We start from the raw sequence: 16,225 nt of genomic DNA on the forward strand, positions 1-16,225 counted from the left end.
TCATTTAAGCATCATTTATTTTGCAGCTTCATTTACTGTGCTAACAATGTAGCATCCTGACACCAATACTTCTGCCCATGTGCCCTGTGGGTTGGATTCATTTTAGTGGGATGTGGGACATGTGCAGGATAATTTAAACTCTTAATTTCCTTATGGTTTCCCTGCAATATACTTTTCTGCTGGTGCGATTTCTGACCATTGCACGTCTATTGTATTTATTACAATAGCACAAGTAAGTCACACAAGTGACATAGTCTAGGGGTTTGGCTACACTTGCAAGTTAGAGCCCATTAAAGCAGCCCCAGGGGTCCTAACTCCTGAGGTGTCCACACTCGCAAGGCACATGGAGCACCTGGGCTCTGCAGCTGGAGCGCTCCTGGTAATCCACCTCCATGAGAAGCATAAAGCTCACTGAGCCCTGCTGAAACGCCCTGGCATCACTTGAGTGCGGATCTCCCTCAGCCTCCCCCGCAATGCTGGTCAGTTGTATTGTCACTGTGATAGTCAGTGCTTCCCTTCAGGGCCGGCCCTAGAGGGGTGCAGGGCCCAGGACAAATCCTCCCTTTTCTGCCCTGTCCCCACTCCACCCCTTCCCCCAAGCTCCCTCCCCTGTCCCCTCTATTCCCACCCTGCCCCTTCCTGCCCCATTCCTCTCCCTCCCCAACCTCTTCCCATCCCTGCTCCTCCCCCTCCCCGCCCAGCGCCTCCTGCACCCCACTGAACAGCTGATCACTGGCAAGTGGGAGGCGCTGAAGGGGAAGAGGAGGAGCTTGTCAGCAAGGCCTGTAGTGGGGCGGGGGAGCTGGCTGCCAGTGGGCACTGAGCACCTATTTTTGCTCTGTTGGTTCTGCAGCCCCGTAGCTCCCAGGGAGTCACTGACTTGGCTCCTTTCACACTCTAGAGAGAGGAGCAGAACCAGGGCTATGGCTGATCTATGGGGCACCAGGTGAGTGGCAGAGGCTTCAGGGGCTGAGAGTTTGCCTGACCCCTCAGGGACACAGTGTGAGGGGGTGTCCCAGGGATCTCTATGAAAGGAGCAGTACAGGATTTTCTTGGGGTGGGGAGAGAATTGAGAGTGTCTCAGGGGGTTGTACAGAGGTATTGCCCGGGTGAGAGACTGGCTAAAACACAGGCCTCGCTGTGAGCAGGATTTGAACCTGCGCAGGGGAACCCTATTGGATTTCAACTCCAACGCCTTAACCACTCGGTCATCACAGCTGTGAGCACAAAACTGTCCCAATGCCAGAGAAACTGGTAAAGAATCCCAATGGCCAGGTGTGAAGTCATGTGAACTACAGAATTCCCACAGCAAACCTGGCCCCCAAAGCACAGGGGGGATTGGGGGTTTGTTCTCTTTGCTTAGCCATGTGCAGTCGCACAGAGAGCGCGTTTAAAAGTCTCCCGTCCCACAGAGCAGGAATGGGAAATGATTCTCAACTTGAAGCCTGACGTAGGGTGACCAGACGTCTTGATTTTATCGGGACTGTCCCAATATTTGCTCTCCCCCTGACACACATTCTAACCACTGGCCCCCACTCCCCTCCCAGGGCTGGAGATAGAACCCAGGAATTCTGACCACCAACCCCCCTCCCCTGCTCTGACTACTAGACCCCACACTCCCCTTTTAGATTTTAGGCTCACTGCCTCTTCTATCCATGCACCCCACCTGTCCATCCCTTTGCTGCAGCTTTTTAGGGTGTCACCCCTGCTCTGCACTCCCCCAGTGCAGCCCAAGGCTTTTCCTCCCCCCAACCACACATCCTCTCCCCACACTGAGTGGATTAAGCACATCTTCAGTGGGGGTTTGGCAAGGCAGGGACAGGGGCGGCTCTAGGCATTTTGCCGCCCCAAGCATAGCAGGCAGGCTGCCTTCGGCCGCTTGCCAAGTCGCAGGACCAGCGGACCCTCTGCAGGCAAGCCGCAGAAGGCAACTCTGCCTGCTGCCCTTGCAGCGACCAGCAGAGTGCCCCCAGTGGCTTTCCGCCCCAAGCACGCGCTTGGCGTGCTGGGGCCTGGAGCCGCCCCTGGGCAGGGAGCAGGCTGGCTGGGTGTCTTTGTGGCTGTCTGCTGGCCACACATAGGCATGGTCCTGCCCTCCTCTTGCCCTGCCCTCGGCTGCTCTGTGGCTTTTAAGCCTTCCCTTGGAGCTGTCAGCACCAGCCACCTCTGCTCCAGGTGCCCAGAAGAGGAGAAGCGTGTTGGGCTCCAGCCTGGGACTCTGCCTCCCTCCTGCCTTTCCCTGACTATAAAACCTGGCCCTGGCCCTCCTTCCTTTAAATGCCATGTAGGCAAGAGGTAACGTGTCGCTGCAAGTGAAATGGCCAAACTTGTGGGACTCATGTGAAGCAGCAAGAACCCCAACCACCTGGTCAAACCACAGGCATCAGGGTAACACGTTCTAGATCCCCAACCCATTGCAGCCATCACAACCCAAGACCTGGCTCCAGTGGGTGAGTCACCCAGCTGGAGGGGGGAGATGGGCTCTTGCACAGCTGGAGACAGGAAAGTTGACTACTGGGAGCTCCAGGGCTTCACCACAAGGTCTCACTGAGATTTGAACTCAGATTGCAGGATTCAGAGTCCTGAGTGCTGCCCCTTACACCATGGGACCAGCTCATAGTTCCTTCTCTGCACATCAGTGACCCTCACGGGTCTGGCTTGTGTAAGGGACTGTTGGCCCCTTACTAAAACTTAGTGTGTGTGTGTGTGGGGGGGGGTTTGGTTGGCTAGTTCCCAGCACCAATAGAAGGGGGAAGGGCCAATGGGAAATCAGGACCCTGAGACTGACAGTCCCCAGGGGCAATGGGGAGAGGCCAAAGCTCCATGTTAGCCGGACTGACAGGCCAGACAGTGTAATGAGGGAGTCACCAGGCCAGGGGGTCCCATCCTCCGTGGAAGCTGGAACTGCCCGGGCCAGAGTGGGGCAGAGCTAAGGAGAGAGCAGGAGCCCGAGAAGAGCCGGGGAGCAGAGCTGCACCAGCCAGGGAGAACCAGAGCAGATCTGTGCTGGGACCCGAGCCGAGCCGCAGCAGCACGAGCCATAGAAGCTGCCCAGGGAGCAGATCTGTGCTGGGAGAAGAGCTGCAGCAAGCGGAGCCAGAGGAGCAGCCCAGGGAGCTGGAGGCAGAGCCGCAGCAGCACTGGGGCTGGAGGTCGGTGCAGTGAGCAGCGTGGGAGAGCGAGGGGGACCCTGGGCAGAAGGCCCAGTGCAAGGAGATGCCACCCGTCAAGAGATCTTGCAGGCCAGACCTTTCGGGGTGGGGGGATCATATCCCCTGCAAGGGGGGCTGACACTGGGAGCAAGGGGCCTGTCACCTAGAGCACATGGCCACTGCCAGAGCACGTGTCCAGCCCGTGGTGTCCCTGCAGCACAGCCAGGGCCTGGGGAGGAGGCCTGGGACATGTGAGGGAGAGACTGTGACCTGCCCTGACCCTCCAGAGACGCTGGTTGTGATCTCCCTGCGCCACAGAACAGGGTGACGTGTTTTCCTTTCCCACCTTTCCTTATGTTTTACATTGATTGCTGGGTAGTAAATGGTGTTTGCTTGAAGCACATGCAATGAGGAGTGGGTCAGGGAAGTGCCCAGAGTGGAGACACTGTAGCCCTGTTCAAGTGATCATGACAAGATTGGGGGTCATCAAACCCCCCAGGATTCCTGGGCCCAGCCTTGTCGGGGTTACGAGGTCTCTGCCACACAGGAGAGTAGAAAGAGCGTCCTTGGGGTCAGGCAGACTCTGGGTAGGGGGGTGGGGACTCAGATCCTTTCTCTGGCCAATTGCACCAGGGTCGTGTATAAACCAGAGAAGTTCCCCACAATAGCCAGACGTGAACCCCCTGTACACTTGTGCTCTGTCCTCATTGCTTCTCTGTCTCTCTTCCCCCATCTCTGCTGCTCCCCCTCTGGGCTTTCTCAGCACCTGGCCCCACAGCGCTTCCTGCCAGCCAGAGACACTGTGTTCTAGGCCTGCTCCTGTGGATGTGGCCTCTCTCCTGATTCCTGAGGAAAGGAACCTTTCCAGGAAATGGCCACGGCTTCTGGGAATCCGCATGTGGCTGGTGGACAGCACCAGGAATCATTTGGCTCCTGGGACACAAGGCAACTTAAAAGCTGAGCACCCAGACAGGGGCTTGAACCCTGGACCCTCAGATTAAGAGCCTGATGCTCTACCAACTGAACTACCTGGGCTTGTTGAGATCATCTTCACCGTTCAGCACAAGAGTGAGCAGGCCGGCAAATGAGAGGCAAAAAAAGTCCCCAGAACCCCTCTTCTTTTTCTGCACAGCCACTGCCTGTCAGCAGGATTCCCCCTCCTCCTCCCTCCTGTGCCTCAGTGCAACTGAATCTCCACACCTAGAGAGCCGGTCCATCCGCTGCACCCCAATCCCCCAGGCCTGAGCCTCCCTGCCAAAACCCTGCACCTGGCTCCAGAGAATTAGGTCTCACATGTCGCTGGGAACTCGACTTCTTGTGCCCAGAGAGTCTCGGCCCCCCTCAGCAGATGACCTGAGAAGAACAATGTCCCCCTTTTCCAAAGAAGTGCTTGGAGGGGTTTTTATCATGTTACCAGGTGGCCTAATGGATAAGGTGTCTGAGTGTGGATCAGAAAACTGAGGGGTCAAGTCCCTTGGTGGTTGTGTTTCTGCAGTTGTGCTGAACATCCTGCTCCGTTCAAGGCTAGAAACTCTTCTTGGCCACTCAGGCCAATGCTCTGACTTGAGGTAGAGCCCCGGGAAGAAGTTGGGGGGTGGGAGTCACAAAGGCTGGGGCATGAGCCCCAGGCGCTTCCAGCCTTTGCCCTTCCTGACTTGCCAAAGAAAGTGGGCGGCTTCCCGGGCTAGCGTGTGCGCCTGTCCCTGTGCTGGAGGGTACTTGCTACATAGCGTCTTCGGAGCCTGGGTGTTTCTCTGCTTCTCGCCAGCTGGGGAAAAGCCTCTTGGGGTAAAATCTCCTGCCCCACTGCCAAAGTGAGCACCTTGAGTGGGAACAGTCAGAGGCCCCACCATGGGGGCTGGCCCTGCTTTCCTACCATCTTGGGACGTTGGCCACAGAGCATCAGCAGCCGCCCCGCATGCTGGTGACCTTCAGTGGGTGTTTGGCATGGCAGGGAGCAGCCTGGCTGGGTGTTTTTGTGCCTGTCTGAAAGCCACACCTAGGCATGGTCCTGCCCTCCTCCAGTCCTGACCTCAGTTGCTCTGTGGCTTTTAAGCTTCCCTTGGAGCTGTCAGCACCAGCCGCCTCTGCTCCAGGTGCCCAGAGGAGGAGAGGTGTTGCTGGGTCACTTTTACAGATGCCCCTTCCCTGGTACTGCCCTTGCTCAGCTGCGCAGAGGAGCTTCCATCCCCAATCCCTGCCTGTCACTGCCCAGCAGCCCTCTGGCACCATTCCTGAGGGTCAACCTGCCTCGCTCTCTTCCTGCCATGTTGGGAAAGACAGCTCCCATCTCTCCTTGTTAAAGGTCAGGTGGGCCAACTAGGGGCAGAAGCCCCTTCTATGTTTTCCTACTGCAGAGCCCAAGCTCAGGGACTCACCTTGGGTGCAGACACTGCTGTGCTCCCAGAAAACAAGCCACCCCTGCACAAAGAGAGATGAAAGGACCCACCAAAGCCTGGGATTGAACCAGGGACCTTTAGATCTTCAGTCTAACGCTCTCCCAACTGAGCTACTTCGGCAGCTGCATAATAGTTTTTTGGCCTGTTGCTTCTCTGTCTGGGATGTGTTTGTCAGCAGTTGCACACAAAAAGGACAGGAAAACAAACGGCTGCTCCACACCCCCACCGGAGGAACCCGGCGCCCTTAGCTGTGGGGAGTAAGAAGTGGCTGTTGGCTGACAGGGCCTGTCCCCCAGGAGCTGGAACAGCAGCTGCCGCCTCCCCCTTGGCTCCAGGCTGTGGGAAATGCTCATTGCCTGGCTGCATGGGCGGCTGCTGCTCCGTGCTCTGGAGAGCGTCTGTATTGCTCTGCCAACCCCCCGTCTTCACTGAGCCAGGCTGGTAAGGTCCCAAGTGCCCCCTCCGGCCTGGCAGCTGAGAGTCTGTGCAGACATCGGCCCCCCTGCCAGCCCCACAGGCAGCAGCAGCGCCAGCCCCCCAGCACCACAGGGGCACTCAATGCACTTCCTGTGGGGAAATGGCTCCTTGGCGTCCAGCTGCTAGAGTGAGAGCCAGGAGAGAGCAGTGTCTGGCTCACCGTGGGGGAGAGAAGAGACCTGGTGAGTGCGGATCTCCCTCAGCCTCCCCCGCAAGGCTGGTCAGTTGTATTGTCACTGTGATAGTCAGTGCTTCCCTTCAGGGCCGGCCCTAGAGGGATCCGGGGCATGGGACAAATCCCCCATTTCCTCCCCAGGCCCTGCCCCCCACTCCAACCCTTCCCCCAAGCCCCCACCCCTATCCCATCTCTTCCCACCCTGCACCTTCCTGCCCCATTCCTCTCCCTCCCCCACCTCTTACTGTCCCTTCTCCTCCCCCTCCCTGCCCAGCGCCTCCCTCACCCCACTGAACAGCTGATCACTCGCAGGTGGGAGGGGCTGAAGGGGAAGAGGAGAAGCTTGTCAGCAAGGCCTGTAGTGGGGGGCGGGAGCTGGTTGCCAGTGGGCGCTGAGCACCTATTTTTGCTCTGTTGGTTCTGCAGCCCCGTAGCTCCCATGGAGTCGCTGACTTGGCTCCTTTCACACTCTAGAGAGAGGAGCAGAACCAGGGCTATGGCTGATCTATGGGGCACCAGGTGAGTGGCAGAGGCTTCAGGTGCTGAGAGCTTGCCTGACCCCTCAGGGACACAGTGTGAGGGGGTGTCCCAGGCATCTCTATGAAAGGAGCAGAACAGGATTTACTTGGGGTGGGGAGAGATTTCAACTCCAACACCTTAACCACTCGGCCATCACAGCTGTGAGCACAAAACTACCCCAATGCCAGAGAAACTGGTAAAGAATCCCAATGCCCAGGCGTGAAGTCATCTGAACTACAGAATTCCCACTGCAAACCTGGCTCCCAAAGCACAGGGGGGGATTGGGGGTTTGTTCTCTTTGCTTAGCCATGTGCAGTCGCACAGAGAGCGCGTTTAACAGTCTCCCCTCCCACAGAGCGGGAAGGGGAAATGATTCTCAACTTGAAGCCTGATGTAGGGTGACCAGACATCCTGATTTTATCGGGACTGTCCCAATATTTGCTCTCCCCCCGACACACACTCTTACCACTGGCCCCCACTCCCCTCCCAGGGCTGGAGATAGAACCCAGGAATTCTGACCACCAACCCCCCTCCCCTGCTCTGACCACTAGACCCCACACTCCCCTTTTAGATTTTAGGCTCGCTGCCTCTTCTATCCATGCACCCCACCTGTCTATCCCTTTGCCGCCCCTGGGCAGGGAGCAGGCTGGCCGGGTGTCTTTGTGGCCATCTGCTGGCCATGGTCCTCTCCTCCTCTTGCCCTGCCCTCAGTTGCTCTGTAGCTTTTAAGCCTTCCCTTGCAGCTGTCAGCACCAGCCGCCTCTGCTCTAGGTGCGCTGAGCAGGAAAGGTGTGTTGGGCTCCAGCCTGTGACTCTTCCTCCATCCTGCCTAGCCCTGGCTATCAAGACTGGCCCTGGCACTCAGGGCCGGCTCCAGACCCCAGTGCACCAAACGCGCACTTGGGGCGGCCTTTTGCCGGCAGGCGGCTCCGGCGGACCTTCCGCAGTCATGCCTGCGGGAGGTCCACCGGAGCCGCAGGACAGGTGGACCTGCCGCAGGCATGACTGCGGATGCTCCACCGGAGCCGCGGAACCAGCGGAACCTCCGCAGGCACGTCCTGCTTGGGGCAGCAGGATTGCTAAAGCCGCCCCTGCTGGCACTCCTTCCTTCAAGTGCCATGTGGACAAGAGGTAACATGTGACTGCAAGCAAAATGGCCAAACTTGTGGGCATCAGGTGAAGCTGTGAGAATCCCAAGCATCTGGTCAAACCACAAGACTGCAGGCATCAGCAACCAGGATAACAAGTTTTAGAGCCTCAACCCATTGTAGCCATCACAACCTGGCCCTCGTGGGCAAGTCACCCAGCAGGAGGGGAAAGATTTGCTCTTGTACAGTTGGAGACAGGGAAGTTGAGCCCTGTGAACTCCAGAGCTTTAGTACAATCCAACACAAGGTCCCACTGAGATTTGAACTCAGACTGCAGAATTCAGAGTCCTGAGTGCTGCCTGTTACACCATGGGACCAACTCATGTTGCTGTGTCTGTGCATCAGTGACCCTCACGGGGCCGGCTCAAGTAAGGGACTGTTGGCCCCTTACTAAAACTTAGTGGGGTTTTTGGTTGGCTAGTTCCCAGTCCCAGTAGAAGGAGGAAGGGCCAATGGGAAATCAGGACCCTGAGACTGACAGTCCCCAGGGGCAATGGGGAGAGGCCAAAGCTCCAAGTTAGCTGGACTGACAGGCCAGGCAGTGTAATGAGGGAGTCACCAGGCCAGGGGGTCCCATCCTCCCTGGGAGCTGGAACTGCCTGAGTCAGAGTGGGGCGGAGCTAAGGAGAGAGCAGGAGCCCGAGAAGAGCCGGGGAGCAGAGCTGCGCAGGTGTAGTGCCAGAAACTGCTTCCTGTAGGACTTTGCTACCTGTAGCAGTTACTGATACCTGAGGTTGTTCTTATTTGCTGACTTGTCCTAATTGGTTAAAACTTGAGAGTGGTGGGGGATGGAAGCATAAAGGCTTCATCCTCCAAACGACCCTGCCTGGTGTCCATCTGTATCTATTACCTCTTAACACCGGATTGTAAAAAATAGAGTGAGGTCATTTAAACATCATTTATTTTGCAGCTTCATTTACTGTGCTAACAATGTAGCATCCTGACACTGATACTTTTGCCCATGTGACCTGTGGGTTGGATTCATTTTAGTGGGACACGGGACATGTGGCGGATAATTTAAACTCTTAATTTCCTTATGGTTTCCCTGCAATATACTTTTCTGCTGGTGCAATTTCTGACCATTGCACGTCTATTATATTTATTACAATAGCACAAGTAAGTCACACAAGTGACATAGTCTAGGGGCTTGACTACACTTGCAAGTTAGAGCCCATTAAAGCAGCCCCGGGTGCCCTAACTCCTGAGGTGTCCACACTGGCAAGGCACATGGAGCACCTGGGCTCTGCAGCTGGAGCGCTCTGGGTAATCCACCTCCATGAGAAGTATAAAGCTCGCTGAGCCCTGCTGAAACGCCCGGGCATCAGTGTGGACGACGTGTTGCATCACTGCACTATGTTTGGCATCAGGAAATGTCCCATAATCCCCTGAAGTCAAGTGCCCACTCTGGTCATTGTTTTGAAATCGGCTGCAGGCATGCGGATATCCCCTTTCAAAGCTCCGTTTCTGACAGCTGGCTGCTTATCTGCTCTGGGACAAAGCAAACATTAGTGTGGAATGCTTATTTCCTGGCTAAGGCGGCGGCCTGCCAGGGAGCTCCCCGGCACCTCTGGCTGCCTGGGCTGAAGGCAAGAGGCAGGCCTGGGGGTGGTGAGGGCCTCTTGTCCCGTAATGAGGCCGCAGTGCTTCCTGGTTCCCCTTTTCCCACCCACACCGGCAGGCGGCTGCTGCGGGAGAACACGAGGGAGGCTCTCGGGATGCCAGGCAGTGCTGTGTGGCTGTCAGGGGAAAGACCCTTCTTCTCTAAAGATGGCTGGCAGAAAGGTGGTGCTCAGCTCTGTAAGCGACCTCCCCAGTAGCCTCGCTGCCAGGGGATGCAGACATTTCTGTAAGGTGCAGAAAGAGGTTATTTGGCTTCCAAGTTAATATGAGAAATATGCATTTAGGAGATTGAATTTCCATTTTTCCACAGGGCCCCAGTGGCCTAATGGACAAGGCAATGGCTTTCTAAGTCAGAGATTGTGGGTTCAAGTCCCATCTGGGGTGAAAAACTGCCTCTGTATTGCAAGGAAACCTTAGCCTTATTTTCACCAAGAAAGCTGGGAGATGTTTGAACGCAAAATATTGGATCTTGGGGGAAATGCCCCAGAAATGGGCATCTTGACAAATGCTTTCTAAACCCCTCAGTAGCAAACAGTTAATGCTAGTGTTTGTCTGAGACTAGAGGGAAGGGGAGTGTTTACTCCAACACCTCAGTGAGTGAAACAGACGGAAAGAGCAAGGCCGTCCTGAAAGAGAATGGATCTGTCTGGAGACAAAGCAGCCCCTGAGAATGAGCAACAGTGTGAAAAGAAGAGGTTGAAATGTGTGTTAGATGTTAGTTAGTGTTAGAGGGTTTATCCCTTCACCCTCCCATTAGCGGGTCCTTCTTGCATACACACAGAGCAGCAATACGCAAAGTCCCAAGGTGCAAACAATTAGATGTTTATTGGGTTGAACTTCCAGCAAGCAACGATTCCAGTTTCCTTCCTCGGTGTCCCCATCCCAGCTCTGACGCCACAGAGCCTTGCCTGTGTCCCTGTTCCCATTCTCCCCCTTAGCAAGACATAGGACACGTGGTGACACATTTTCTGATCGGGCCAGGCATCAAGGTGGAAGGTGTTGATATTCCATTTGTCCCACTGCCCTGTGCGTAGTACAGGGCCCTGCACCTTCTCTCGTAGGAGCCTGCCACACCTGTTCCAATTAGTGTTCCAGACTTCCCACTATAGTGGGCCTGGGAAGGTTGGGTCCAGGTTGTCTAGTACAGGGGGGAGGGGCTTACTCCATTACTTCTAGGTTATTTCCATAGGCAACGTCACACAAGTATACTTAGCAACAGGGGCGGCTCTACAAATTTGGCCGCCCCAAGCAATCATGCCCGGGAGGCGCCCCCGAGCCGTGGGAGCAGCGGACCTGCCGCGGGCATGACTGCGGAGGGTCCGCTGGTCGCGCGGCTCAGCTGGACCTCCCGCAGCTGCGGACGGTTCGCTGGTCCGGCGGCTCCGGTTGAGCTGCAGCTGTCATGCCTGCGGGAGGTCCAGCCGAGCGGCGGGACCAGCGAACCGTCCGCAGTCATGCCTGCGGCAGGTCCGGTCGTCCCGGGGCTCCGGTGGACCTCCCGCAGGCATGACTGCGGCAGGTCCACCGGCCCAGCCTGCCGCCCCCCTGGGAAAGGGCCGCCCCAAGCGGGTGCTTGCCCCGCTGGGCTCTAGAGCCGCCCCTGCTTAGCAATACACCAGCCGCTGTAACAATCCACAGCTACACCGAGAGACCTGAGCACTGCAGCATGGTCCAGCATCCCGGCCACCACTGAAACACCTCCTCTCCTCCTTTGACGGGGTCAAGCCCTTAACATGCCCAGTTGCAATACGCTGCCGCTGCAGGTTTTCGTGCTTTTGTCCATATCATAAGTCCATTGAATGTCCACAGAGAAATGGGTTATTGTCCAAACCAACTTAACCTCATGGTGTGGAATCAGGCTGTATGCGCTGGTTCGATTATTCACAGCAGTAAGATTCACAGGTCTATCTGTGCGCCAAAGCCCAGAGATCAGTGTGTAGTGTGGAATTTGGTTAGGGGCTGGGGTAATTGTGCCCCCAGTAATATGTACATTTCCAGCAAAACACCTCATACACAGTACACCCAATTGTCCACCCCTTGAAATGGGCCATTGGGTGTGCTCCTCCACGGCCATCAGGGAGGGGCACATTCAAACATCTTCTCTGGATTTACACCATTTTACACACCCCTGCATTGATTCCCAGCGAGCAAATCCCCTTCTCATTATTCCCATAGGGCTTGTGGGGCCCACCTTAGCTGCCCATTCACTTCCAGATACCATGGTAGCTATTACACAGGTGCTGGCCTCCTAGTCGAGCATTTTGAATGTCCACACACATCTTCCCCCAGGTCAGCCTTTTGAAGCTATCCCCACTCATGTCATGAGGTTTTTCTGTTCATTGAAACACAACAATGCTAACAACAAGACAAACACCACAGACAAACAATACAAAACATAGATTCATGGTATTATGGTTTAGTCTTTTGCTGGCACCAGCTTGCTCGTAGAGTGTCTGAAAAACAAAAGAAACAATTTCCACACACACACACCCCCGTGGGGACAGATTAGTGCTTAATAATAATAATACCACTTCCTTTTACAAATTTCCTTGCTAATTGCAGGAAAAACAGAAGAATTCCCTCCAGGCTGTCCTTATTTTGTTCTATAGTCAGATAGTGAATTACTCCCCTCACTGGTCATTTATGAAATTCATGAAGTGGTGTGCCTCAGTTTCCCCTCTTGTACAACAGACCCAGTTTGCAATAGTTTCTCTGCTGCACCAAGCTTTAAGTTTATCCTCAGGTAATAGCTGAGAGACAGCTTTAGATTTAGCTTTAGCACTGTACATACACACACACACTCCTTAGGGTTAACTGTCCCCCTTATTTTCAGACTTGACTTGTTTTTTCATCTCCCTTTCCTGGAGGGCCACAATCTGAGTCTTCCAGTAGCTTGTTTGCTGACCAGATGTATTTATTATTTGCAGCTCCTTTGTGCTGCCACTGATGGGCAGTTCTCTCCTTCCCCCATCAGCTAGGTCATTTGCATTCACACCGGCTTTCGGGCTTGGCTTTTGGATCCAAAGCCATCAGCAGCTCAGAGACTGTCTTAAAAGGGACACAATCAACTTCCACCCGAGTTCTGATTACTTTCCACTTTCATCTTCTGCTTCAAAACACACAGATCTGAAAAAGAAACCACAACCTATTGTGGCTCCCTTTGGAGCCCTAATAGGGTTTGAGCTAAGTACCATGTTTTGTTTGCATTTCTTTTACCCTTTCTCCAATATACACTGCACACGTCCTGGGAAAAAGCACATTCCTTCCATAGTTTAACCTTCATGACATTATATTACAAACCATAAGTCTCAGTTTAGGTTTTTAAAACCTTACACAATTACACAAAACATTTTGTTTTGTCTAACAGCCCTTGCACTGCAATAATTTTTTTTTACACAACTGTACCCCGATTACACGTCCATCTTGTACAACCAGAGCCAGCCAGGGGCAGGCAAGTTAAGTGCCAATAGAAACCCCGGACATTCCTTTAGTGATTTTGCTTACATTACCCAGGAGTCAGATCATTTTGATGAGATTATCTCCCCGCCTGCTGCCTGCAGCCGTCCCCTATAGACCATTTCTGTGGGCAAAGGGCCCATTTCCCCTCAGAATGGCTGTAAAGGCTTCTCGGGACAAAACATAGTGATGGTAGCAGCCACTTTACCTGACCCTCTTGTATAATTTAATTACTAAGCTTCCATCCAACGTGAGTGCACAGAGCTGCACATACAGTTACCTTTATATAACTGGGTTTTATTATTAAACCAAAAACTGCCCTTCTTGTAACACCACAACTGTTGCCTTTTCCTATTTCCACAACTCACAAATGTTTCCTTTCCTCCAAACTCTGTATTATTAATTTTTGCAAAACCCTGGGCGGCTGCACTGCCGTGCTGGGGTGACTCTGCAGGGGGAGAAGCTGCTGTGGAGCAATGTAGAGCAGGTGCAGGAAGGAGCCGGGGTCACTGTTCACATTGTGAACTGCACAATTTTCCAAATTTGGGAATGTCCGAGAACAATTCTAAGGGGAAGGTGAATGCAGAGCAGTGACACTGGAGGTGCCCAGACCTCCAACGGGGGTGGTGTGGAAATTAATAATGTGAAGATCATTTGCAAAATTAGTCGTCACTGACAAGATTTGTCTCTTCTTATTTCCGGTTGCGGTGTTATTTAGCGGAATCAGGACATATTTTTACTATGTTAATTAAACACATACTTTTATTTAACTGAGCCAAAAACTTAGTGTCACTTATTTTTTCTCTGTCCTAACAAGAATTAAATTAATGTTGTGACTTTCTGGAAAGTGCAGCGAGATTAAATGTGGGGAATTCAGTCCCTGTGTTTGTGAGCTGATGTTTTCCTCTCACAGGTCAGTGCCTGCATTGAAATACCAAGAGGGATCTAGGGGCTGGTGTATGCTGGGCACAGGGGTGTTTGCAGAAGGGGCGGGGCCTCAGGTGGAAGGGGCGGGGCAGGGCGTTAGTCTCCCCCAGCTGGCGGTTCACGCCCTGCCCATGGTGTTGCAATGACAGAGGCTGCCCAGTCTGCACTTGTAGTGAGGTTCCCCCACTACGTGGCCGCGCAGAGGTTGCAGGAGACGGGCAGGTGACAGCAGGGGAAGTGGCGACACAGGAGCTCTCAGCAGCAGGGTGAAGGACAATGCCGTGGAGCAGCAGCGACGCAGAGTGAACAGGGCAAACCGAGAGCCAGTTGAAGGAGTGGCAGCAGCAGAAGCTGAGAGTTTGCTTGATGCCTTCGCCCGCTGCTGTTTTCTGCTGGTCACTGGGTGACAGTTCCTGCCTGTGGCAGCTGGGGGCTGCGGGGTCCCCTCGCTGCCTGTGGCGGCCAGGATCCGGGGGGGTCCCCTCGCTGCCCATGGCACCCAGGGTCCATGGGGTCCTCTCGCTGCCCATGGCGGCCGGGAGCTGGGGGGTCCCCTCGCTGCCCGTGGCACTCGTGGTCCATGGGGTCCCCTTGCTGCCCATGGCACCCGGGGTCCATGGGGTCCCCTCGCTGCCCGTGGCGGCCGGGAGCTGGGGGGTCCCCTCGCTGCCCGTGGCGGCCGGGGGCCCTGGGGTCCCCTCTCTGCCCGTGGCAGCCAGGGTCCATGGGGTCCCCTCGCTGCCCGTGGCGGCCGGGGGCCATGGGGTCCCCTCGCCGCCCATGGCAGCTGGGAGCTGTGGGGTCCCCTCGCTGCCTGTGGTGGCCGGGGGCCATGGGGTCCCCTCGCTGCCCGTGGCGGCCGGGGGCTGTGGGGTCCCCTCACTGCCTATGGCGCCCGGGGTCCATGGGGTCCCCTTGCTTCCCGTGGTGGCTGGGGGCCATGGGGTCCCCTCGCTGCCCATGGTGGCCATGGTCCGTGGGGTCCCGATGGCAACTGGGGGCTCTGGCATCCACCTGCAGTGGCTGGGAGCTATGGGGCCATCTGCAATGGCATTTGGCTGAGGCTTCTCCTCACCCCCCATGGTGACTGCGCACTCCAGGCTCTGCCTGCGGTGTCTGAGAGCTGGGGGCTCCCTCGCTTGCCTGTGGCAGCTGGGAGCTCCAAGGTCTTCCGTGCTGCAGGGTCTATTAGCAATGACGTGGGGCTGCAGGGTCCTCACGCCATCAATGCCTGCTGGGAAATCCTGGGTCCGCTCACAGCGGCTGGGAGCTCTGGGGTCTACTTGTAGGAGCTGGGAGCTGCAGGGTCCATATACAGTGGTGTGGGGCTGTGGGGGCTCCCCCACCACCCATGGCTGCAGAGGTAGTATATATATTGTGTGAATGGTGCTCACATAACACAGAGAAAGTTGCCTATGCAGCTCACAATAGTAAATAGGGGCAGACCAGAAGAGATCTTCTTTCCAAGTGGGAATTGTGCAGGGAGGAACAACAGACCTAGTGCAGCTGTGTTGCCACTGCCTACTAGCACTGAAATGGTTCACAATGCCTTGGGTCAAGTGGCACCAGTTCTAAAAGTAAGGGTGATTTAGTGCTGTGGTTCTCAAACAGGGGTATCCAATGGTCTTCCAGGGGGTACAGCAACTCATCTAGATATTTGCCTAGTTTTACAACAGGCTACATAGAAAGCACTAGCAAATTTGTAACAAATTAAAATTCATATGTTGATCTGTTTATACTGTTCTCTATATACACTGAAATGTAAGTACAATACTTATATTCAAGGGATTTATTTTTATAAATATTGCATCTGATTTTGTAAGCAAGTAGTTTTTAAGTGAGGTAAAAAATGGGGGTATGCAAGAGAAATCAGACTCCTGAAAGGGGTACAGGTGTCTCTAAAGGTTGAGAGCCACTGATTTAGTGCAGGTACCACCGGTAACATAGAACCCTGCAAAAACTTCTAGTGCAGATGAATTTGAGAGCAAGCCAGAGAGAAACAGCTGCGGAGCATGCTAGATAAGGCTGACTCGTCCGGATTGTCTGTACCTGACAAGCTGTCATGTGCTACAGAGGAGCCTGTGAGAGGTATGGCAAAGCAAGAGGGTTTGATTAGTTGCTAGCAGCTCCACATGCTAATCAGGAGGTGTGTTTCTGTAAATAGCGACATAAACATCTTCTAATGGCCAGTGTGCTAAAGCTGTCTCAATTGTGCTTTAATGAAATGGGGACCTGGTTTTAGATTTTTGTTCTTTAATTCGCTGGGGGTGAAACCCATTGTATGAAAACATTCACCGTGGGAAGAAAGCTTGTGCATATTAGCCTGGATGTGTAGCCGAGGACAGTTTTGTT

At 54.6% G+C, this 16,225-nt stretch overlaps 4 non-coding genes across 4 annotated transcripts; 1 reads left to right on the forward strand and 3 right to left on the reverse strand.

Moving 5' to 3' along the window:
- Positions 1-1,136: 1,136 nt before the first annotated feature.
- On the reverse strand, positions 1,137-1,218 carry TRNAS-UGA. The gene has a single exon. It is a non-coding gene; the product is annotated as a tRNA-Ser (tRNA).
- Positions 1,219-4,114: 2,896 nt separating this feature from the next.
- On the reverse strand, positions 4,115-4,187 carry TRNAK-CUU. Its single transcript has one exon. It is a non-coding gene; the product is annotated as a tRNA-Lys (tRNA).
- Positions 4,188-5,598: 1,411 nt separating this feature from the next.
- Positions 5,599-5,671, reverse strand: TRNAF-GAA. Its single transcript has one exon. It is a non-coding gene; the product is annotated as a tRNA-Phe (tRNA).
- A 4,130-nt stretch (positions 5,672-9,801) lies between these two features.
- TRNAR-UCU lies at positions 9,802-9,874 on the forward strand. Its single transcript has one exon. It is a non-coding gene; the product is annotated as a tRNA-Arg (tRNA).
- Positions 9,875-16,225: the final 6,351 nt, after the last annotated feature.

Source organism: Mauremys reevesii, unplaced genomic scaffold, assembly GCF_016161935.1.
Source record: "Mauremys reevesii isolate NIE-2019 unplaced genomic scaffold, ASM1616193v1 Contig4, whole genome shotgun sequence".
NCBI classification, from domain to species: domain Eukaryota; kingdom Metazoa; phylum Chordata; order Testudines; family Geoemydidae; genus Mauremys; species Mauremys reevesii.